We start from the raw sequence: 24,379 nt of genomic DNA, 5'->3' as shown, positions 1-24,379 counted from the left end.
CTAGAGCACAAGACCTCTGCACACAGACTCATATCTGCATTTTCTGGCCAAGTCCCTCAAGCTCCAGATCTTTCTGAGTTCTTTCCCTTCCTTATCCCTCAGTGACTTCCAGCTACCATAAGACATTCACACTGAAGCATCAGAAAAAAAGAACAGTGTTGTTCCCAAGTAAAAACTTTCATTGTTGTTCTAGGATTTTCTGAAGTTACAAATAATATGGGAATTCAGGTAGCTAGAGGGGGAAATATTTCCCCCACCCTCAGATTTCTTCAGGGGCTTTTCAAATTCTACCCCCGGAGAGGGTCATCTTTGCTAAATGGATGTAAGCCTCCTGCCTTTGTCACTCAATGAAACCTGCTTACTCATAGCTCACAAAGTTCCCCTGAAGATGATTAGTAAGCATTATTCCAAAGTTTCAGCAAAAACATTGAGGGAGGCTGCCTAACACTACTGGATTTAAATTAGCAGTAAGAAAAGAAGTCACATTGCCTCATGTGCTAGCCAATGTTTCTGCTAAATTAGTTTTTTTTTTTCAATTAAAAAATGCTCACACAAGGAAAAAAGAGGAATCCACACAAAAATATAGACTATGCGAGCTGGAAGGGACCTTCAGGACCAGCTAGGCCAATGTACCCATTTTACAGGGAAACTACTAGCTATTAAGCCAAGTGTTCCAAGATCCCATTGCTAGTGGTAGATCTATTTCTCACTTTCAGCCTCTCATAGCACTGTGGTCCTCTCCCTTCTTCATAGCCTAAGACTGGTTACACTTCTGCATTTGCCTATGCCATTGTTTGATTAAGGCCTGTCTCCCTGACTAGACTATTACCCTCATGATTACAGGAACTCTGCCTGGTTTTCCTGCCACTTGCCAGGACAATCAGGCATGCAGTTAGTGCTCAAGAAATATTTGTTGAATAAGTATCAGTAAAAACACAGAGTTAACTGTCATTAAGGATAGAATCAACAGTATATTTTAGTCTTTTGCATAATTATCAAATAGTTGTTTACACATTATGTGGACATGCTACTCAAATTAATCAAGGAAATGTTAGATTCTACTATAGTAAAATATAATATCCATGGCTTAAGACAAAAAGGTTTACTTCTTATTTATTTAAATTCAGTTTTCCACCTATGTGTTTCTTCCCTGTGAGTCTCCTTTACTATTCACACAGAACACTTAGGACACTTCTGGTCACCAAGAGATTTTTTCCCCACACCAGTTTAAATAGGCAACCTATCTCCACCTTGTAGCTACTCCATCTGGAACATGCAGCCTTCAAGGTCACTGTGGCAGGGGAAGAGCACCAGCTTGTAAGGTCCTCAGCCCAGAAGTGGCACATGGCACTTCACCTACAGTCCTGTGGCCAGAATTGATCACATGGCCCCTTCCCAATGGCAAAAGAAGTCAAGAAGTTTTTAGGGAGAACCAGCTGTCTCTGCTTGCCATTGTATGGGTTAATTATAATAATAACAATCACTAATTTTTTTGAGCACTTATTTTGTGCCCAGCCAAGAGCTAAGTGCCTTATTACATTTACTGCTTCCTTGAATCCTCATTACAGATGAACAAACTGCAGACACTCTCATTATGATCAGTTTCCAAATGAGGAAACTAAGGGGTCAATTTGTTCAAGGTCACAATTGCTAAGTGGAATCAGGGATTTGAACCACTGTGTCAGGTACTGAAGCCTGTGCTCTCAGGTACTGAAGCCTGTGCTCTCAGCCATTCTGACTAAATCCCACCTATGGGATTCATCAGAGTAAGATTTTGAAGAACAGATTGGTTTTTAATAATACAAATGGAGGATAAGAAAGAATTATAAAATCCATGTATATGATTATGTGTCCTCAATTTACCTACTCAGTTCAAGAAGCATGTATTGTTAATACTGCCAGTAGTGGAGAAAACTGAGGTCATTTGCATCCTGATAGGACACACTGAGAACACAATATGTGTAGCATTTCTGCCCAAAGTGCATGATCTGAATCTAATTGTGAGGAAACCAAATGAAGGGACAGTCTATGAAACAATTGGCCTTCAAAATGTCAATGCCATGAAGGACAAAGAAAAGCTGAGGAATTTCTGCAGATTTAAAAGCTATGAAAGGGGACTTCCCTGGTGGCACAGTGGTTAAGAATCCGCCTGCCAATGCAGGGGACACGGGTTCGAGCCCTGGTCCGGGAAGATCCCACATGCCGCAGAGCAACTAAGCCCGTGTGCCACAACTACTGAGCCTGTGCTCTAGAGCCCGCAAGCCACAACTTCTGAGCCCACGTACCACAACTACACGCCTAGAGCCCGTGCTCTGCAACGAGAGAAGCCACCGCAATGAGAAACGTGTGCACTGCAACGAAGAGTAGCCCCCGCTCGCCACAGCTAGAGAAAGCCCGCACACAGCAACGAAGACCCAATGCAGCCAAATAAATAAATAAAATAAATTTAAATAAATTAATTAATAAAAGCTATGAAAACTAAGAAGAAATTTCACTAAAATGGAGTCAGGCGACCAGAAGGGGGACGTCTCTTGCATGTACCACTCCACATCAATACAGATTCCAACAGGAAGAGACACAACTTACATCTCTGTCAGGAAGTGACTACTTTACTACCACCAGCAGAAGGAAGAAAGATTTTGTTGTTGTCTGGCAAGAGCTCAGCCAATGAGAGACTATCATAAGTCAGCCAATGAAAAGCCACTATACTTCTAACTCCCAGTTTCTTCCAGTGAACATTTTGTTTATAAAAGTCCCTCCCAACTTCCCCTTCTCCTCTACAAAATAGTTTCCCCTTCTTTGCTTTACCGAACTTGTATGTGGGTTCACCACAGATGCATTTCCAGAATTGCAATTCCTTGTTGCTCCTGAATAAACTCATTTTGCTGGTAAAATAACTGGCCGTTTTATTGTTTTAAGTTAACAGGGGACTAAGGAGAACAGCCACAAAGTGCAATGTGTGATCTTGAATTGGATCCTGGAAGAGGGGTCAAAATTGCTATAAAGGATATTCTGGGGGCAATTGATGAAATTCAAATATAAACAATATGTTAGGTGAGTATTATAACTAAAATACATTTCCCAAACCTTATAATTACCCCATGGTTATTAAAAAGGAAAAAACTCAGTTTTCCATCTGTGTGTCTCTTCCCTGTGAGTCTCCTTTACTACTCACACAAAACACTTCACTTCTGATGCTTCTGGTCACCAAGAGATTTTTTTCCCCACACCAAGCAATTCTCTGTGACACCAGCCGGGTGTCCTGTAATTTAACTCAATTCTGAGACTGTTTATCTGAAGATAACATCAGATTCCACAGGTTAAGGGCTCAGTTCCACAAGACTGCCCCCCACGCCCTCACCTGACATACTGACTTCGGACACCAGTTGCAAGCCCAGCTTATCACCTGTGCTTTTGACCAACTGGCTGTAGATGGGAGGTTCCAATGACCCCCTCCTTGGGTTCAATTAATTTGCAAGAGTGGCTCATAGAACTCAAGGAAACACTTGTGTTTATTAGTTTATTAAAGGATATGATAATGGATACAGATGAACAGCCAAATGAAGAACATAGAACAAGGTCCGGGAGGATCCTGAGTGCGGGAGCTACTGGCCCCATGGAGTTGGGGTGCGTCACCCTCCCAGTGTGGATGAGTTCACCTACGTGGATGCTCTCCAAATCCCACACTATCGGGATTTTTTTTTAACTTAAAAATATATATATTTATTATTTATTTATTTTTGTCTGTGTTGGGTCTTAGCTGCAGCACACGGGATCTTTCATTGTGGTGTGCAGGCTTCTCTCTAGCTGTGGCACGGCTCAGTAGTTGCAGCACATGGACTTAGTTGCCCTGCGGCATGTGGGATCTTAGGTCCCCCAGGGATCGAACTTGCATACCCTGCCTTGGAAGGCGGATTCTTAACCACTGGACCACCAGCGAAGTCCCGCTATTGGGATTTTATGGAGGCTTCCTCCCGTAGGCGTGATCAATCATTAACTTCGTTTCTAATCCCTCTCCTCTTTCTGCAGGATGGAGAGTGCGGCTGAAAATTCCAAGCTTCTAATCGTGCCTTGGTCTTTTTCTTGACCAGCCTGCCTCTAGGAGCCATCCAGGAGCCCACCCAGAGTCACCTCAATAGAACAAAAGATGTGCCTAGTGCTCTGTCTTATCACTTAGGAATTTACAAAGGTTTCAGTAGCTCTGTATCAGGAACTGGGGGCAGAGACCAATATATGTCTTCTGTTATTTCACAGCTATATCAGAGAATGTCCTTGTTTAAAGGACATAGATACTGAACTATTTAGACATAAAGGAGCATGATGTTTGTTGATTCATTAAAAATTTATGTATGGATAAAAAATAGAAAGTGAGATAAGCAAATGTAGCAAATCATTAACAATTGCTGAAGCTGTACTGTTCTTGAAGCTCTTTAAAGTTTAAAATTATTTTAAAATACAAAGGTTTCAAAAAGAAGCATTTATTGGTTGGTGCCAGGCACTGCTCTGGACACAGGACAGTATATTTTCGGCAAGGATGTGTACAGAATGCTATAAATATAATTTACTGTTGATGAGATTGACTGGAAGAATCCAAGCTGTGATTGCCTTCCCTTACCATAAAGGTTTTTGATTCACTGGGCTTGATTTTCAAAGGAAAGTTATGGTTTCTCCCTCCTTAGAAGTTTTGAAGGAGGAAAATAATGAAGTTTCTGAGTGGGGTGGTTGGCAGGGGACATGAATTTTTATGACTGTTTGTCCTATGGCAACATAAAAATTGAGGAGAAATGGAAATCCCATTTGAAAGTAAGGGCATTCTGGCAACAGAAATCCAAGGATCTGGTGGATGGGTGAGAATTAGGAAAAAATGCCCCTTCCATTCAAATCTATTCTCCCTCAAAGCATTAGTGCTCTAAGTCAATCTTTCAACAAAGACCACAGATGCTGGTGGTTTCTCATTCTCCCCTAAAGCATGGAGGGCATATAAACTGCCTGATAAAAACTTTAAGAACAAGCAAGCAATCAACAACATTTCCAAAGCTCCTTTACACCAAGATCACGAGTTTCTAAATCACCAAGAACACTTCCATAGAAGACCTTTGAGTGGGAGAATGAAGTTGTGTTTAAAAGGGACACAAATAGATTATAAATCAGAATATTGCAAAAGCAGAGATTAGTTCTGAGAAAACAAAATCACTTATATACTAGGAGAAATACTCATTGAAGCATCAATATATGTTCCATTCCCCATGGACTTATTTTATCCAACTAGCCATCACCAATTTTGAAAGAAGATGAAAAGCTAACTTTCAAATTTCTCTTCTTCTGCAGGCATGTATATGACTAATGCAAGAAATAAGGATTAAATGATTTAATATAGGCAAGGCGTTCAGAGCAATGCCAGGTGCATAGTACATTCTCAACTAATGATAATTATTTTTTAAAAGAGATAAAAATATTAGCTAAGCAGTGTTGAGATTGAGTCCCATTTAAACCATAGTTGCCTGGGAACAAGTAAGAACCCATTGCAAACTGTCCTAAGGACCTAGAACTTCATCCAATGCAGGAGGAATTTTGCCCTAGAGAGTCATGGATTTGGGAGTCTAGAGATGCTGGGATCAAACTAAAAGACATTTTTAATGCTTTGGTTCTCAGGTCTGACCCTTCCCATTTTCCTGGGGGATCCAAGATCCTCAGCAGCTGGCTATTTTGATGTTTGCCCAGGATAGAACAATAGTGAAAAAGGTCAACCCTAGCAGGACAATGTCTGGGTTTGGTCCCAACACTTCCCGGAAGCATGACCTTGAGAATTTGTGTGCCTTGATTTCCTTCATTGCATAATGGAGCTAATGATAGTATTCAAATGGGGGTGATGTTATTGGGAGAATTAAATGAGCAAACATGTGGAAAATTCCTAGAACAGTGTGCATCTAACGCATTACAGGTAATCAACAGATGTTAGCAAGTGTTGTTATAGTTTACTTCTGCAGCAGCGACTAACTCTTCCAGTTTGCTCAGGGTTGCTTTGACTCTTCAGTTTCAAAACTGAAAGTCCCACATCCTGGGAGATGCTTCAGTCCCAGGCAAACAGGGACAGCTGGTCACCCTATGTACACCAGACTAACTTTGCCAATCCACTTTGGAAGGGCTACTACAAAAATTGTGTTAGCAGACTTTGGCAGAGTCCATTGGTTCAAGATGATTCTGAAGAGTGTGTTTTAAGGCTCCCTTTCCAATATTCCTCCTCTTTGTGGCTTTTCCTGATTCACTCCAGGCCCTCACCCCACATCCATGCTTAAAACTAAGCTCCCTGAACTTTTTTCCCATGTCATTTCTCATGCGTAACTAGTTGGACTGTTTCCTCATTCACCTCCTCTTGAGACTATCAAGGTCCAAAGGGCAGAAGTCTTGTCCTGTTTCTACACATGCAATCAACACTGGTGGGTTGAATGTAGTTTTGCTTTCCCGGATTTGAATGGGAGGGTCTGGATTAATTTGCCTCTGCAAAGTATTTCCATAGAGGTGAGGCTTTTTCCAGGTAGATAGTGCTATGTGACCTTGGCCAAGTTACTTAACCCCTCTGGGCCATATAATAAATAATGTCAGTGATGTTGTCATTGTTATTGTTATTCATATTAGGCATAAGAAAAATTGACTTTGGAAAATGGCAGAGCGAGGATTTCAACCCAAGGAGTCTGTCCCCAACCTTAAGAGTCTGAGCTCTGGACTTCCCTGGTGGCTCAGTGGATGAGAATCTGCCTGCCAATGCAGGGGACACGGGTTCAAGCCCTGGTCTGCAAAGATCCCACAGGCCACGGAGCAACTAAGCCCGTGTGCCATAACTACTGAGCCTGTGCTCTAGAGCCTGCAAGCCACAACTACTGAGCCTGCATGCCACAACTACTGAAGCCCGTGCGCCTAGAGCCCGTGCTCTGCAACAAGAGAAGCCACCACAATGAGAAGCACGTGCACCTCAACAAAGAGTAGCTCCCACTCACCACAACTAGAGAAAGCCCACGTGGAGCAACAAAGACCCAATGCAGCCAAAACTAAATAAAATTAAAAAAAAAAAAAGAGTCTGAGCTCTTAACGATTTTTCTTGATTTCTTAAGTTGAGAAAAAAGAAAGAGCAAAAATAGATGAGAAGACTTACAGGAGGAAATATAGTATGTTAATGAGTTTGAATGAGTGCAGATACACAGAAGCAAGGTCAATAATTCACAGATTCAATTTTAGCTTTATCTTTTTTTAAGTGTAAGAAAAATAGGGGGGGTATAATTTCTTTAATAGTTTTCTGTTTAAAGGAACCAAAAATTCAGTCCAGAGACCTGTCTTTCTCTCTTACCCACTACCAGATGTTCATAAAGACATATTAAGTAAGATTTGATTTTCTACCAAAGCCAAACTGGGAATTGCAAAGACAGGATGAAAGAAAAAAAATTCTTTGAGACTGTTCTTTCTATCATAATTTTTTAATATCTTGGGTATATACTTATTTTCATACTGAGTTATATATGTCCTTAATATATTTAATCATTTGTTTTTCTTTTGTGCTTTTATAATTAATTTTTGGGGGCTTTTATAATTAATTTGAACAATACATGTCTCCAGGTTTCTGGTAAACAAATATAGAAATATAGCTGAATTTTTTCTGAAAACGATATAGTATTCATTGATAAAGTTCCTAAGAAAAGGAGGGTTAGGGAGTTCCCTAGTGGTCTAGTGGTTAGGATACAGCACTTTCACTGCCATGGCCTGGGTTCAATCCCTGGTCAGGGAACTGAGATCCCACAAGCTGTGCGGTGTGGCCAAAAAAACAAAAAACGAAAAAAAATGGAGGGATAAATATGGTTTCAACATATTAGCTCAAAACAAAACAAACAAAACAGCAACAACAAAAAAAAGTCCTAATTGTACCCTCTTCACACTTCTGACATGTATGACGCTGGTTTGTTTGCCAGCATTAACTTCTTTTTCACAAATGTACTTAGTTTAGAAAAACCCTCCTATTGATGTCACCTCAGTAAGTTGTGTTTTTCAAAGAATTTGCCCATTTCATATAAATTTTAAATTATGGACATAAAGTTGTTCATTATATCTTCTGATTATTATTGGTTCAAATGTATACAGTTATGTAACCATCACCACAATCACAATATAGAACATTTCCATAACCCCCCTCCCCTCAAATTTTCCTTGTGCTCCTTTGCAGCCAGTCCCTTCTCCCAGTCTCCCCAACCCTAGACAGTTGTTGATCTGGACTCTGACACTATCGTTTTGCCTGTTCTGGAATTTCATAAAAATTGAATCTTAAAGTTTGTAGTCTTTTGTGTCTGGATTCTTTCACTTAGCATAAAGCTTTTGAGATTTATCCATGTTGAACGTGTGTATATCAATAATTTGTTCCTTTTTCTCCTGAGTAAAATTCCATTGCATGGCTCTACGGCAATTTGTTTATTCATTCATGAGTGACAGAAATTTGGGTTATTTCCGATTTGGGGCTATTATGAATAAAGCTGCAATGATCATTTTCATACAAGTGTTTGTGTGAACATGTTTTCATTTCTCTCAGGCAAATATCTAGGAGTGGAATGGTTGGGTCATAACAGGAGGTGCATGTTCAACTTTATAAGAAACTAACAAATTACTTTCCAAATGGCTATACCATTTTACATTCCCACCAGCAATATATGAGAGTTCCGATTGCTGCATATCATTGCTAACATTTGGTAATTTTCAATCCTCTTAATCATAGCCATTCTAGTATACCTGTAGATGTAGCTCATTGTGGTTTTAATTTGCATTTCTCCAACGACAAGGATGCTGGTGAGCATCATTTCATGTTTATCGTTCATATATTTTCTTTAGTGAAATGTGTGTTCAAAAATTTTGTCCCCTTATTTTATTTTATTTTATTTTGTCCCCTTTTTAACTTGGATTTTAGTCTTATTATTGAGTTTTAGAATTTTTTAATGTTCTAGCTATAAGACTTTTATCAGAAATAAGTTTTGCATATGTATTCTCCCAGTTTGTGGCTTGGCTTTTAATTTTATTCATGGGTGTTGAAGAGCCAAGGTTTAAATTTTGATGAAGTTCAACTTATCAATTCTTATTCTTTTAGGTTTTGTGTGTTTTGTGTCCTATTTTAGAAATTTTTGGGCTTGCCTGGTGGTTCAGTGGCTAAGACTCCGTGCTTCCACTGCAGGGGTTGTGGGTTTGATCCCTGGTTAGGGAAGATCCCGCATGCCACACGGCACAGCCAAAAAAAATTTTTTTTTGTTTTGCCTAACACAAGGGCATTAAATTTTTCTCTTATGCTTTCTTATTGAAGTTTTATAGTTTTACCTCTTCAAATCTTTGAATCAACTAATCAACTAATTTCTGTATATGTTACGAGGCAAAGATCAGGGTTCACTTTTTTCCCATCTGGATAGCAAATTATTCCAGCTTCATTTTTACTTTTTTTTTTTTTAAGGCTCCGGACGCGCAGGCTCAGCAGCCATGGCTCACGGGCCCAGCGGCTCTGCAACATGTGGGATCTTCCCGGATCGGGACACGAACCCGTGTCCCTGCATCGGCAGGCGGACTCTCAACCAATGTGCCACGAGGGAAGCCCCCAGCTTCATTTTTAAAGAAATAATCAACCATACAAGTGTAAGTCTGTTTTTGGACTCTCTATTCTGTTCCATTGATCTGTGCCTATTCTTATGCCAATATCACACTATGATATTGATTACTGTAGTTTTATGATGCCTCTAACAAAAGTTCTTCTGTTGAAAAATTGTTTTCTTTTAGATTTTTTGGACTTCCATATAAATTTTATAATCAGCTTGTCAATTTCTACAAGTCATGTGCTGAAATTTTGATTAGCATTGTCTGGACTCTATAATTAAATTTGAGAGATTTGATACCTTAACAATATTGTCTTCTAATCGATGAACGTTGTATAACTCTCCACTTATTTAGGTCCTCTTTAATTTCTCTCAAGAATGTCTTCAGTATTCAGGTCTTACACATATTTACCCTTAAGTATTTTATGTTTTTAAAATGCTATTATAAATGATTTTTTTATTATAAATCTATTTATTTATTTACTTTGGCTGCGTTGGGTCTTTGATGCCGCGCACGAGCTTTCTCTAGTTGAGGCGAGTGGGGACTACTCTTTCTTGTGGTGTGCGGGCTTCTCATTGCAGTAGCTTCTCTTGTTGTGGAGCAAGGCTCTAGAGCACAGGCTCAGTAGTTGTGGTGCACGGGCTTAGTTGCTCCATGGCATGTGGGATCTTTGTGGACCAGGGCTCGAACCTGTGTCCCCTGCACTGGCAGGTGGATTCTTAACCGCTGTGCCACCAGGGAAGTCCCTATAAATGATATTTAAAAAATTTTAATGTCCAATAGTTTCTTGTCAATATATAGAAATACAATTGATTTTTGTATATTAATCTCATATTCTGCAACCTTGCTAAATTCATTTCCTAGAACCAGCAGTTTTTTAGTGGATTTCTTAGAATTGTATAAATAGCTGATCATATCATCTTCATTTTTTTTTTTGGCCGAGATGCACAACTTGCAGGATCTTAGTTCCCTGACCAGGGATTGAACCCAGGCCCTAGGCAGTAAAAGCTAACCTAGTAGTCCTAACCACTGGACTGCCAGGGAATTCCCTGATCATATCATCTTCAAATAAAGACAATTTTACTTCTTCCTTTTCAGTCTATACATTTTTTTATTCCTCTTTCTTGCCTTATTACAATTGTTAGGACCTCTAGTACAATATTAAATAGAGCTATATATTGAAATGGGTAAATTTTATTGACCGTAAATTATATCTGTTAAAGTAGCTAAACAAAAAGACTATTTTATGCTGAGGTGGCTCTAATGCCTTGGTAGCCTCCATAAGCAAACCAAAACTTAAGCCAGAATCAGTTGGAAATGCTCTCATATCCAAGAAGACAAGATTTAAGAACAACCAATCACAAACAGGCAACTAGCCTCCCCCAAAACAAGCAAATGCTTAAGCTACAGCCAATCAAATAACTTTCTTGCTTTGCTTCCTTGTCTGTTCCACAAGAACCTTTCTCTTAGCTCCTGTTGGTAGGGTGCTCCTAACAATTTTCTAACCACTTTCATGTTGGAAATTGATGTTTGCTCAAATAAACTCTTGTAAATTTTAATGTGCCTCAGTTTATCTTTTAGTGTACCTCAATAACACTGAGTTTTTTAAAAAACTGAACTGAATATAACACAGAAGTGAACAGTTAAAGAGGCCTTTTATGGTAGGATGGGCATTGAATCACAGATGCAAAAGAATTACAGATCTTGATCTGAAAAAAAATAATAAAAGAAATGGAAACAGTGATGACTGAAATTAAGAAAGAAGTTATTGGGATGTGTGAAAATGATTGAAAAAGTGAAATAAAAATATTGAAGATTTTCAAAAGTATTATAATGGTGGAACAGGAAGACTAATATTAAAAATGTCAACGTAATATTTAACTTGTGATAAACTTTAGGAAATGTTTGAAGATGCTGTCTATAACAGGGATAGAACAATAAATAAGGAGAAATTATTAAGAATGGTTAAAAAACTTTTTTTATCAGTATAGGCAATTTTTATCTTTTTAGAAAATTGTCAATATCGTGTGTGTGTGTGTGTGTGTGTTTTAATGTTTTCACAATTTAATTTCTGAGTGTATACCTCCCCAATATTCAGCTTAATGTAGAGATTAAATTCTGACTTTCGGTTTCTAAACCACTTTGGCACACAATTTTCTTTTTTCTTTCTGGTAATATATTTCTAGTCTATAGCATGTAGGAGCAAAAATAAATAAAGCTGGCTACCTTGAACTATGAACTAAGAACAATAGCAATCCTAGTTGCTATATTAAAAGTTCAAGTTCTAGGGGCTTCCCCGGTGGCACAGTGGTTGAGAATCCGCCTGCCGATGCAGGGGACACGGGTTCGTGCCCCGGTCCGGGAAGATCCCACATGCCGCAGAGCGGCTGGGCCCGTGAGCCATGGCCGCTGAGCCTGCACGTCCAGAACCTGTTCTCTGCAACGGGAGAGGCCACAATGATGAGAGGCCAGCGTACCGCAAAAAAAAAAAAAAAAAAAGTGTTGTATGATAAAATGCCAGCCTATAATTTTTAAAAGGTTTTATACTTTTTTAACTAGGTAATACAAATTGTAAAAAAGAAATTCAGAATACCAAAAAGTATATAGTGAAAAGTAAGTCTCCCATCTTTGGTACCCAAACCCTAGTTTTCCCCAGAGATGCTCATTTTTAACAATTTCCTATGTATCCTTCTAGGATATTCCATGCATATGTAAGTACGTATAATATTTAACATAGCCTTTAAAATATAAATTGAATTATCATATATACACTAGCATCTTGCATTTCTTATTTTATAATGTAGCTTAGAGTTCCATATTGATATTTTAAAAATGAGTCATTGTAATGGGTACATAACATTCCATTAAAAAATATACCACAGAAGGGAATTCCCTGGTGATCCCGTGGTTAGGCCCGGGGTTAGATCCTTGGTCAGGGAACTAAGATTCCCACAAGCCGCTCAGTGTGGCCAAAAAAAAAAAAAAAAAAAAAGGGTATGCCACAGAAACTATACATTGTTTTGCAAAGCCTAAAATATTTACTACCTGGCCTTTTACAGAGAAAGTTTGTCGGGTTCTGTTTTTGTTACTAATTTTTAACTCAATAGTGAATGATTAGAGAACATGGTCTCAGGGTTAAAAATTAATAACAAAAAACATATTAAAAGGACTTCCCTGGTAGCGCAGTGTTTAACAATGCACCTGCCAATGCAGGGAACGTGGGTTTGACCCCCAGTCTGGGAAGATCCCACATGCCGTGGAGCAACTAAGTCCGCGTGCTGCAACTACTGAGCCCATGTGCCACAACTACTGAAGCCCATGTGCCTAAAGTCCATGCTCTGCAACAAGAAAGGCCACAACAATGAGAAGCCAGTGGACCACAACAAAGAGTAGCCCCCGTTCACTGCAACTAGAGAAAGGCCACGTGCAGCAATGAAGACCCAACACAGCCAAAAATAAATAAATTTATTTTTTTAAAAAATTAAAAGCCCTTAAGATATTGTATTTAGAAATCAAAAACATTAACTCCAGGGTAACAAAGAAATAATAATGAAAAGTTAATAAATAATTGGAACAGAATGATAGTAAAAGCCCTCTGCATCAAAACTTGTAGAATAGAAAAAAAAATGAAACAAAAACAAAAAAAAAAGAAAAAAGAATACTTGTGGGATAGAGCAAAAATGCTACTTTTAGCCTTATATGCTCACATTAGTTAAAAAACACACACAAACAAACAAACATTAAAGACATGTATCTCAAATAAGAGATTAGAAAAGGAACATGGAATCAATCCAAAGAGAATGAAAGGAAGGAGATAATAAAGGTGAGGATGAATAGAAGAAAAGCAGCATACAATAGAATCAACAAGGTCAAACTTTTTTGAAAAGGTCAACAAAATTATTTTGGTTTGTTGTATTTTATCGAATATAGAAGACATGAATGGATGTACTCAGTTCTTATTTTAGGTTATTGCATTTTTCAGTTTTAGAATTTCTATTTGGTTTTTTCTTCACATCTGTCATGCCCCTAACGTCTGCTATTAACAAAAATAATAATTTCCAGTTCTCTGCTGAGATTTTCAATCTTGTGTTTTATCTCCTTAAACACTATCAAACATAATTATTTTAAAGCCTGTGGCTGACAACCCCAATATCAGAAGCCCCGGGGTGTGGCTACCTCTATATTCTGTTGTTACTACTTATTTCCCTTCAAATTGCCTAATCTCCTTAGGGGCTTAATGATTTTTTAATACCTGTGGGCATGATATTTGAAACACTGTAGAAGTAACCATGTAGAAGCCATTGTGTTATCTTCTATCTAAAAGTGCCACAGGGCATTTGCAACTTAGATTCCCTAAATCCAATTTTGGGGATTAAAATGATAGCTACACACTGGGCTAAAATTCCAAGCAGTGTAATTTCACTTCCAATTTTGACTCAGTTGCAGTGTAGAAGCTTACGAGCTCTCAATCCAAAGCTAGAGGGAAAACTTATGCCTCCGCCACCACAGCAAGCTGCTCTGAATGTTTAATGGCATCAGAAGAGAGAGAAACAAGTGGGCAGCCTGAGTAGGCATATCAATTTTGTGCACACTCAAATCGATATGCCTGAAATAGTAATGTGACATTTAGGAGTGAGTTCTGAGTGCAAGAAAGGTGGAATAAAGATGACTTTCTTCAGTGTCCCCAAGCAACCAATATAATCCCAGTAATTAAGTGTGACTCTCCCTCCTTCAAGAAGCCCTTGGTCCTAACCTGTCTTTCAGCCCTTGACCTGCTGTCTCACTGGCTGCTGAGCGGTTCACTTCCTCATCTCCCTCCAGTCTTGACACAAATGCTACCATCGTAATATGGCATGGCTGATGAGCCTATTTAAAAGGGGAACCTCTCCCCCCCTTCCTGCTTCTCCTTACTCTACTCAGCTTTCCTTTTTTCATAAACTACTTATTGTCTACTATGCTATGTAATTTACTTAGTCATCATGCCCATGTTTATTATCTGTCTCCCCCTGCAGAAATGCTACAAAGACAGGAATTTTTTCTTTGTCCACTGATGTATCCTGGCATCTAGAACAGCATCTATTTGAAGGAATAAATCAAGGCAGCTCTGAGACCTCCATGGATACAAGAGGGTGTGTCTCAGAGGTCTCACTTCTCACCTCTAGCCCACAGTTTATTAAACCTTTTTTCCCAACTACTTACAATCCCGTCCTCAAGAAGACCAGCAGCTTCTGGGAAGAACAACTGTCAGAAGTAAACACGATCTGAAACACACTAGGTAGTTACTAGCAAGTGTGCAAAGAAAAAGTGTCTAGGGAGTTCCCTGGTGGTCCAGTGGTTAGGACTCTGTGCTTTCACTGCTGGGGGCCCGGGTTCAATCTTTGGTTGAGGAACTGAGATCCTGCAAGCTGCGCAGTGAGGCCAAAAACAAAAAAAACAAAAAACGTGTCTACATTTGAGTAAAATTTCGACACAGATAATATTCAGTGATTGGAATACAGTAAAGGGCAGACATTTCAAACACACCTGAAGTCTTTTTACTCATTAAGTTTCTTGTTAAAAAATCACTGAGGTGCATGATTTCTATTCATACTGAGTGCTCTACGTTTACAAAGGTACCTGGCTACCTGTGTTCATGTGACGTAGTTGGGGAACAGGAGGTAAATAAAAGATTTTGCTGAAAACCAGAAAAACAAATAAAACCAAAAACATTTCCCTTACCTCTGTATATTTGTGGTCTTATTTTAGATTTAGATATTGTAGGTTGTCGTTCTGCCTGGCCCACCCTTAATCTGGCTCTGCACTCACGATAAAGATGGTCTTAGAGATTCCTGCAGTATTCTGATACTCATGTGCTACCACGCCCTGCATCTATCACCACAATATCGATTCTTTTGCCCAGAAGCGGATTACTTCTCCTTCTGGATATGTCTTGGATTGTTCTAGAATAGGCTGTTCCTTCAGTAGCAGCCCTCCCGTCTGAATGACTCATTCTCCTTTTGGATATTCCTCCTTGCCCGTCTCCTTCAGGAGACTTTGAGGTTGGTTTTATTCTTCTTGCTGTTTCACCTAATGGGCGCAAGATTTTCCCTTTTCCAAGTTCCTGGAGACTCTCACTTGGACCTCAACTGATAATGATCCTCTCAAATTCATGAACATTCTGGCACAGTAGCATCTAGTACTGCAGATCTGACAACTAGAATCTGAATCTTAACTTCCTCTTTTCCACAGAAACCTTGGGAATTCACACCATGAACGCAAAAGAAAAATAACCGAGCTCTTTGGTTTCTCATTAAACAAAATAAGGTGCCTTACTAAATGTATTTAAAACCAGGTGGGTCTGCTTTTATATTTTTCCAAAGTAGCATGCCAAGAAACATGAATCTGGGGTTCATATGTGAGGTATTGTGTTATCTGATGGCAAAATTATTCCCATTTGAGTTTAGGGCTTCAAGTAAGAAATAACGCTAGGAATTGATTGGAGGCTGAGGTGAAAAGGACAGAACTGGTTTTCTAAATTTTATACATCTTTATTACTGCCATACGTCTTTATTTCTGTCATAAATTTATAGATTATATTTAAATCATGCAGGAGTTTTAATAGAATTAAAAATGTAATTTGGGGAAATTCCCTGGTGGTCCAGTGGTTAAGACTCCATGCTTCCAAAGCAGGGGGCACAGATTCGATCCCTGGTTAGGGAACTAAGCTCTCAGAAGCCACGCAGCACAGCCAAAAAACTTTAAAAATTAAAAAACGTTTTTTAATTAAAAAGATAAAAATGTAATTTTATAACACTGACTGATGAGTGTTTTCATTGCCCGAAGCAAAATTGTTTCCTTAGAATTTTCTTTTTTGGAATTTCATTTACTTTGTTAGATAACCTTTCTGTAATCCCTTGTTCTCTTTGTCTATTGTTTACTATTTTACTTTGTTATTTGAAACACATAAAAGCATATGTATGCTTTTACTTTAATGAACCATCCCCTGGTCCAAAAACTAAAACATTTTAAATAAATGGTGTGTTACTCCCTAGACCATCTCCCTGCTTGCCCCGTCCCGGGAGTATTCACTGTCTTTAAGTTTGTGTTTATTATTCACTTGATTTACACACACACCATATAAAGATAGATAGATAGAAAGATACATAGATACATAGGTGATAAATAGAAACAAAGAAAAGAAAAGCTGATTAAAAATATATTGTTTAGTTGTTTATTTTTGAAACTTGTAAAAATCCTGTCATATTCTAAGTGCTTTTCTGGGTTTTATTTTTTCACTGAACTTTATGTGTTCAAGATTCTTCTGTGTTATTGCATTTTCACTTTTGTATATTATTCCATTATGTGAACACACCTCAATTTATTCATTCTCTTGTCAGTGTGTATATATGTATATATCTATGTATTATTTATCTATCCTGCGTGTGTGTGTGTGTGTGTGTGTGTGTGTGTGTGTGTGTGTATAGAGAGAGAGAGAGAGAAAGAGAAAGAGAGAGAGATGAGTTGTTTGCAGAGATTTTCCATTATTAACACGGCTGCTAACATCTTTCTACATATATCCTGGCATTCATGTACAAAAGTATCTCTTGTGTATACTCCTAATAACTAGTTATTTTCCTAAATGATTGTCCCAGTTTAGACTCCTACCAGTAATGTGAAGAATTCCCACTGATTCACATCTTCTTCATTTAGTTAGTATTGTCAGACTTCTTAATTTTTGTTCATCTCAACCACAGCATTAAAAACAGAACAAAACCTTCTGTCAAAGTTGATGGATTTGTGGGGCTTCCTTGGTGGTGCAATGGTTAAGAATCCGCCCGCCAGTGCAGGGGACACGGGTTCGAGCCCTGGTCTGGGAAGATCCCACATGCCACGGAGCGACTAAGCCTGCAAGCCACAACTACTGAAGCCCGCACGCCTAGAGCTCGTGCTCCGCAACAAGAGAAGCCACCACAGGGCTTCCCTGGTGGCGCAGTGGTTGAGAGTCCGCCTGCCGATGCAGGGGACGCGGGTTCGTGCCCCGGTCCGGGAAGATCTCACATGCCGCGGAGCGGCTGCGCCCGTGAGCCATGGCCGCTGAGCCTGCGCGTCCGGAGCCTGTGCTCCGCAACGGGAGAGGCCACAACAGTGAGAGGCCCGCGTACCGGAAAAAAAAAAAAAAAAAAAAGTTAGTTGGTATCTGCCAATGTTCCACAGAGACGATATCTGAAAAGCTGAATTGAGAACAAGGAGATCCCAATTCTAAACCTAACATTCACTCACTACTCACTCACTGAGTGACCTCTGATCTCCCTGGGCAGCAGTTTCCCTACCGGCAAAATGGGAATAACACCTGCCCTGCCAGCGTTATGGGCGGTTGTGAGAGTTCAGTGATACAATGTACTCGTTCACCCATCCAACCTCCACTGAAGCCCTATGTTGTGTTATAGTGTTTTACCACCTGCTTTGGGAAAGCAAAAGACATGTAAGATTTGCTCCCTCCACCTGCCCCCCAAAGTTGGCAAGGTACTATAGCAGAGATAATGCTGGAAATGACAGAATCTTATGAAAGTATAAGGTTATATTATCGTGGTTGTTATAATGAAGATTATAGGAAAGTTGTAAAAAACTGGAGCAAAACAGTACTGAGAACCCCTTGAAGAAAGTCTTTGAAAAGTTTCTCTCTTTTCTAACCATACCAAAGGCACTCTACAGATTTCTCTTTTAATGAGTATTTTCATTGCTAATTGTAGTTATCTGATAAAAGTTAAATACAGAGAAGCTGTAAATATCATGACGATTAGTAACAGGAACCAGAAACGTCTAGGCTGTTATAGGCACACAGCTGTAACTTGGGATCCCATTAATGTGTCAGTTTCCCAAACTATTCTGAGCTCAGAGAATCCCCTCCCCACCCCGTCCCTATCAGTTCCCTACCCAGTTAACTTCTGTGGGAATGGGATGCCGCTTCTCCATAATGAAAGATATCTGCCCTGCTAACCGATTTTGTTAAAACATAGGGAATTGCCACTCACAAATCGCTAGGAAAAAAAAAATCCTAGCCAAAAGGGCCTGGAGATGAAGCAGAATCACTTGCAAGCCTGTCTTCTTAGTGAACTAGAAAGTGAAAATATGCATGATGACCCCAGTAAGAGGGAGGAGACATTCCTCTTCCCTTTCCCAGGCCAGTGAATGGTTTAGGTTCAGAAGCTTCTGAGGCTGGAAGGGCTGAAGTGGAGAGGCATTCTTGCTCTTGGGGTTCCAGATAAAGATGTATACAAATTTCACAATGGGTTAGCTCACCGCTGCCTGCCTAGAATGCAGCAGGTACACCAGTGGGTTGTCAGAACTTAGCTGTTTTAGGACTAGAGACAGCCCTTGCACAGGCTCTGTCATGGCTCTGAACACAGGACTAACAAACCAGCACTCCTTCAGCGCCTCCACAGAAACCAGGAGAGTAAATCTGCTGGCTCCCCGCCTCTCTGTGGAGCTGGGTGGCTTTTTTTTACCAGTCCTGTGTCAGAGGAGTTTCCTCCATTGGTGTGAGCAGTGGTGGGAGCTATTACAGTAATTACAGTAAATACTAGAGCCTATGGAGAATTCGTTTTCTTGCCTTTGCCTATTTTTTTTTAATTTTTAAAAAAGTTTTATTGAAAAAAATTTTATTGGAGTATAGTTGATTTACCATGTTGTTATGGAGAATTTTTACACAACCTGGTTGTTGGGAAGAGGCACCAGATATGGCAGGAAAGACCTGGGTTTGAGTCCTGGCTCTGCCACTTGCCAGGTGGCTGCAGGTCTCAGGTGTGGTGAAGGTCCCAGGTGTGGTGAGGGTCCCAGGTGTGGTAAATAGGAGCAGTTTTGTGATTAATAGCTACCATCGGGTGTGTTTACTACTCTGTTCCTATGCTATCTCAGTAAAACCTCTCAAGAGCCCTTTGACATAAGGCCATTAGCGAATTCTCGTTCTCATGCTTGTTCTCAGTCTTACTCCATAGATAAGGAAGCAAATTCTGGTTGAATGGTTAAAAGGCTTTGGTTGGAGTCAGGTAGAACTGGTTTGAAAGCCTTCATTTCTATCACTCACTGTGTGATCTTAAGTCATTTAACTTCCCTTGAGGCTTTGTTACTTCATCTGCAATACAGCGATAATTATAAAGCAGGACCTAACGTTCGTTCAACATTTATTAAATGCTTGGGCTGTCCAAAGTACATGACATGAATTCACTCAGATTTTCACAATAACTCTATGTGGTAAGTAAAATCATTATCTACACTTTATAGAGGAAACTGGGAGGTTAAATAACTTGTCCAAGTTTACACAGATAGGTGCAATGGAGCCACAGTTGGAACCCAGGGCATTATTGTGAGGGTTAAATAATCTATTATGCTGGCCTATGTAGAAGTAAATATGTGACAGGAGTAGCACAAAGGATAGGAGGGGATGTAAATGGAATTATACTGTGGTAAGTTTCTTACATTATGAAGTGGTATAACAGTTTCTTATACATGACGTGGTATAATAGTGGTAGACTTGATAAATGAAGAATGCATATTGTAACCGCTAAAGATAAATTACAGAAGTATGTCATACCGTTATTTACCATGACATTATAAAGAGCTAATGAAGGAAATATAATGAAATAATAAAATACTTATTTAATCCAAAAGAAAGCAGGGAAGGAAGAACAAAGGAACAAAAAATAAACAGAACAAATAGAAAACAAATAGCAAGATGGTAGATTTAATCCTAACTATATCAGTAATTACTAAATTGGACTGAACACTAAAAAGGCAGAGATCATCAGACTAGGTAAAAAGCAGCACCCAACTCTATGCTGCTTTAAAGAGACATACTTTAAATATAAAGACAGATAAAGAGAACATGTTGAAAGTGAAAAGGATAAGAAAGCTAGTGTGGTTACTATCAAAGCAGACTTCAAGGACTACCAGAAAGGATTGCAAAAAAGAAAGAGAGAAATTTTATAATGATAAAAGGCTCAATTCATCAGGAACACATAACAGTTCTAAATGAGTCTGCATCTAATAATAGAGCTTCAAAATACATGAAATCAAAAATTGACAGAATTAAAGGGAGAAATAGACAAATCCACAACTATAGTTTGACATTCCTCTTTGTAATCTCTGTAATCGATAGAAAATGCAGAGAAGGGCTTCCCTGGTGGCGCAGTGGTTTAAGGTCCGCCTGCCGATGCAGGGGACACGTGTTCGTGCCCCGATCCGGGAAGATTCCACATGCCGCGGAGCAGCTAGGCCCGTGAGCCGTGGCCGCTGAGCCTGCGCGTCCGGAGCCTGTGCTCCACAACAGTGAGAGGCCCGTGTACCGCAAAAAAAAAAAAAAAAAAAAAAATGCAGAGAAAATAATCAGTAAGGATATGGATGATTTGAATAACATTATCAACCAACTTGATCGAATTGACATTTATCCAGCACTACATATAATAACTATAAAACACATATTCTTTCAAGTGCAAATGGAACAAGATAGGCCCTATATTGGGCCACAAAACAAGTCTCAATAAATTTCAAAGAGTAATCTAGTAGAAGTTATTATTAAAATGAGGGTGAGGATTAGCGATTTGTCTCATAACCTACGGTTCTATGAATTCTACTGAGACATAACAAATTTTCTAGCACCTTCTTCCCGGTCTTGCAAAATTATTTGTTTATTAGGTTTTCAGAGGTCTTACTAAGATTAAGACCCACTTCTTAAGTCCCTTAAGGAATCAAATTATTATTATTATTTTTTTTTTTTGCGGTACACGGGCCTCTCACTGTTGTGGCCTCTCCCGTTGCGGAGCACAGGCTCCGGACACGCAGGCTCAGCGGCCATGGCTCACGGGCCCAGCCGCTCCGCGGCATGTGGGATTTTCCCGGACCGGGGCACAAACCCGCGTCTCCTGCATCGGCAGGCAGACTCCCAACCACTGCGCCACCAGGGAAACCCGGAATCGAATTATTTAAATAGAAACTGCAAAGAAAGATAAGAGCTTGAATTTAGTCTCCTTTTCTTGGGTTCTGAAGTTCTCTATTCTCAGAAAAAGCAATTTTCCACCTGAAGCTTGGCACCATAGGATGTAGACTCCACCACATCTCTTGCTTACAATTTTCTAAAATAATATCAGTTGCCACTGAGGACAATGAACTTCTGCAAAAAAGAATCTGTTGATCAGGGATCCTCTCTGTAGAGCTCTTGTTACTCAGCTCATTTCTAGAGTGAACAGAAACACTAATGACCACCCCTAAAAAGATGCTTTGTGTGTGTATTGGGTACAAGTGTCTCAAGAAGCAGTCCTTAGATAAGAAGGCTTTGAAATTATTTACAATACAGTAGGAGTTCCTAAACTGGGCTCTATTGGCCTGACTGAGAGTTTGCCTGAAAATGTGCTGATGGCATTTTCCTGGAGAAAGAGCTCATCATAGCTTTCATCAGGTTCTCAAGGAATAGGAGCCTTACTCTCTAGAATGCTAAAAGGACAGTGTATCATTTCTTTTTTAAGTTGCTGAAAGCATTTTCATACTTTATCTTTACAAAGAACTCAAAACTGCATTTTTATTTTTCATCTGTAATATAGAATTGTGCCCCCAAAACATCATGTGCTCATTGGTTTTGCTCAACTCTTTTTCAGGGTCCATTTATTTATATCTTGCAGAATAAAACTTTGGAGACACCTGTTGGGGAAAATGTTGGCTTAGAAAATTGACTTTTTCCCATTGATTTCAAATACATAACAAGCTTGTACTACTATGAGAATCTGCCGGGTGCTATGAAGTCTGCCGTCGGGACTAAGAACCCTAGTCCAATGGAACCTAATCTGCGGACATAGCGCTCCAACGTGGTTGAGAGCGTGTGCATGAAGTCATTTGGGCCTAAATCTGGACCCAGCCCAGCCCATTTCTCACTAGCAATTGCACCTTAGAAAAAAAAATCATGAAATGTCTTTGATCCTCGGTTTAGATTCTTCATCTGTGAAATGGAGCTAAGGAGGTAACTACTATCATATGTGATGTTTAGATTCTTTTGAAAAAGTTTTATATTATTTTTTGGCTTGATGTGTGGATTGATCTGGATCCTCCCTCCTTCCTCTCTAACTTTGCCTCTTGGACCCCACACTCATCTTGCTTCAGCTGCACTGGCTTTCTGGTTTGTGCCTTGAATAAACCAAACTCGTTTCCGCCTAAGGCTCTTGGCGTCTGTTGTTTCTTCTGACTAGAGGTGCTTCGCTGCATTTCTGCTTTTCTTTTGCTCACTCTTTCTTATCCTTGGATTTCAGCTCACACACACTCCCTTAGAATTTTTGTGACCATTCACCATGACTGTATACACTTACTATGACCGTTCTCTTACTGTTTTCTCAGTACTTATTGTTAATAACACTTCTCTAGTTTGCTTTAAAAAAAAAATCATTTTTCCTCACCAGAACTTGTTCAGGGCTGTGGTCCCTGGACTCAGGACAGTGTCCGGCAAAGAGCTCATTTATATATATTTGTTGACTAAATGAAGCAAACAAAATAAAGTGGCACGAAAAGGGCGTAGACTGGCGATGGTACAGATTAAAAACTCATCAACATTAGCGATTTGGTTTTATACACTTTTTACTTAAACATCTACATTTCAGAAGAGGGGATGTGTGTTTACATTTGCATAATAAAACTCGGTCAAAAAAGTAATTGGTGTAGAACAATAGTCCCATATCAAAGGTGAGCTCAGATTCCAACTATGCAAAACAGAAAATCTCTCTCCCCACCCATAACATTTACAAAAAATTCTTAGGTGGTTTTCCCCCTGGCTAAATGTGACATCTATTAAAATGACAGAAGGTTACAGTTACTTAAGGGTGTTGCCTACCTGCGCTTCAGAGAGGAAAGTTATTTCCACCTGGACTATACCTAAATGTTAGATTGGCCTCTGATGGACAGGTAAGATAAAATAGGTAAATGGGCAGATGGATGGGCTGGGAAGGAAGAATTATAGGTGGAGGAAGTCCCCAATAATTTCCATCAGAGCCACCAAAAACCATCCCAAATAAACGTTCAAGCTAAATAAGAGAACTGGACCTGATCTATAAGTGCAGCAGCTTCAAGCATGTCCAATCAGATCACTACCCAGAAGCTTCTCCTGTTTTGGAGTTGTTACTGGATCCAGGTAAGAAGGGAAGACCATAGCATGGATTCATTTCCTCCTCTTAAATGCATAGTGGTAAGTAAGATTAAGGCTGGAATGAGGAGCCTCGAATGCCAGGGCAAGGGTCTGCGCCTTTAAGATCTCGAAGTAGGGCGATCAGTGAACGACATTAGAAGTAAAGCGGTTTGAGAGGAAAGAGACCAGAGTGAAGGCTGTTAATAGTTCAGGCAAGAAAAGCAACGTAGGCTCCAGAATCAGGGGAGAAATAATAGGAGTAATAGAAAAAGAAAGGTGGACAAGGGTTGTACAGGTCAGAGGTGCCCAGTGGGGCTGTGTAGGCCAGAGGAGCCACAAATTATGCTCGCTGGCAGGCGGGTTTCATGGGATTTGTTCTAATGCTTTTGGCCCATAGGATACAAATATTCTGTGCCTCTTCAAAATAATAGCCTCTGGTGTCCACTGGCCATATCATGAAATAGAAATAATGAAGGCACTGTATCTTTTAAAAAAAATCCCCTTTTGTAGCACTTCCTTAAAAACAGCTACTTAATGAAACTCTGCCAGTGAGCTCTTGACAGTTCTGTCTTATTTCTGATATTAATGAAACAACTTGGTAAAGGGCTGAAGTGTCTTCCTGGTAAGTGTTTA

General features: G+C 39.6%; 1 protein-coding gene across 2 annotated transcripts in view; it reads left to right on the top strand.

Moving 5' to 3' along the window:
- SPIC (Spi-C transcription factor) overlaps positions 1-24,379 on the top strand; it is a 51,235-nt gene that overhangs the window by 14,213 nt on the left and 12,643 nt on the right. Inside the window, exons 2-5 of one of the 2 annotated variants that reach the window (XM_060164548.1) lie at positions 2,920-3,054; positions 9,473-9,651; positions 15,838-15,940; positions 22,236-22,594. The gene's annotated coding sequence lies outside the window, so the exon portion shown is untranslated. The remainder of the gene's footprint in view (positions 1-2,919; positions 3,055-9,472; positions 9,652-15,837; positions 15,941-22,235; positions 22,595-24,379) is intronic. The other variant, XM_060164549.1, reaches the window with a different exon arrangement.

This window comes from Lagenorhynchus albirostris, chromosome 11 (genome assembly GCF_949774975.1).
Source record: "Lagenorhynchus albirostris chromosome 11, mLagAlb1.1, whole genome shotgun sequence".
NCBI lineage: Eukaryota > Metazoa > Chordata > Mammalia > Artiodactyla > Delphinidae > Lagenorhynchus > Lagenorhynchus albirostris.
This window is presented reverse-complemented; position numbering and strand designations above follow the sequence as displayed.